This window comes from Pundamilia nyererei, unplaced genomic scaffold (genome assembly GCF_000239375.1).
Source record: "Pundamilia nyererei isolate P.nyererei 1_Seehausen unplaced genomic scaffold, PunNye1.0 scaffold00128, whole genome shotgun sequence".
Classification (NCBI taxonomy): domain Eukaryota; kingdom Metazoa; phylum Chordata; class Actinopteri; order Cichliformes; family Cichlidae; genus Pundamilia; species Pundamilia nyererei.
In genome coordinates, this window is record NW_005187529.1 from 1829053 (window position 1) to 1830471 (window position 1419).

Sequence of the window (1419 nt, forward strand, 5' to 3'; positions counted from 1 at the left end):
ATCAGAGGGCACCACCTCATCAATCATCAACACATTATCCACCACTCGCACGCGGCCTGAAGTTGAACTCTGACAGAGAGAAAAAGACAGAAGGTGTTTTTCTGGTCTGAAATCTGACTAAAGCACAGCTGCTTTCGAAATGAAACACAATCAAACCAACCAAAGACTTGAAGCATGATGGTAGCACTGCTCTCAGCAATCTTGTTGGTAGCCGTGCAGACGTACTCCTCAAAGTTCTTCCTGACAACAGACTGTATAGTCATCTGGCTGCTGTCTGAGTTGAAGTGATGACGGGAGGGGTTAAACTCCACAGGCCTGGAAAAAATGAAGGTAAAGTTACTTTCATGGCAAGCATGCATATATGTTAACTAACTAAAAAGAAAAGAATGAACTGTGTGATTAATTAGATAGGTTTATCTGCACGGTGGCACGGTTGTTAGCACTGTTGCCGCACAGCAAGAAGGTCCTGAGTTCAATTCCAACATCAGGCCGGGATCTTTCTGTGTGGAGTTTGCATGTTCTCCCCGTGTTTGCGTGGGTTCCCTCCGGGTACTCCGGCTTCCTCCCAAAGACATGGATAATCCAAATTGCCTCTAGGTGTGAATGTGTGAGTAAATGTGAGTGTGAATGGTTGTCTGTCCCTGTGTGTTGGCCCTGAGACAGACTGGCGACCTGTCCAGGGTGTACCCTGCCTCTCGCCCTATGACAGCTGGGATAGGCTCCAGCGCCCCCCGCGACCCTGAAAAGGATGAGCGGAAGCGAATGGATGGTGCTTTTCTTTTTCCATTACATGTGGTGTAAATGATATTGACCCACATAATTGTTCTGACATGGTTATACTTGTTTTCCATTTTATGAAAAACAAAAAGTTTACCTGTAGATAGAGAAATAACATAAACATCTGCAGACATTTTTTATTCCATCCTAACCTAACAATTATGAAATTTACCAGAATTGAGTCCTGTTTATTTTGACTTAATTTTCATTTTGGTTGTCATTGTATAACACTGTTTTGCCAGCAGCAGATATCAGTGGTTGTTTGTCAAAAAAACATCTCAGAGAAGGGAAAAAAGTGTCTGTTTTAAAGAATGTATTTTTATACAGTGGAGTTTACTGATGGCGACTCGGGAGGTTTTAGTCAAAAGTCAACCCATTTAGATTGTTACAATCTCATTAGTTAAATTTAAATGGAGGAAATTAGTCAAAGAAATGCAGAGTTTGCAAACTGGCACGTAACATCATGTAGCATTACCGTAAGTTGTTTGTTGGAGTATTTTTGGGTCTTATCTCGGCCTCTACTATTGACAGAAGTTCTTTCTTTTGTTTGGCAGCCGCCTTGGGGAGATGATGAAAGGAAAACAGGGGACTTAACAAATAAACACATTTGGTAAACCAATTTTCTTCACCACACTCTCACAC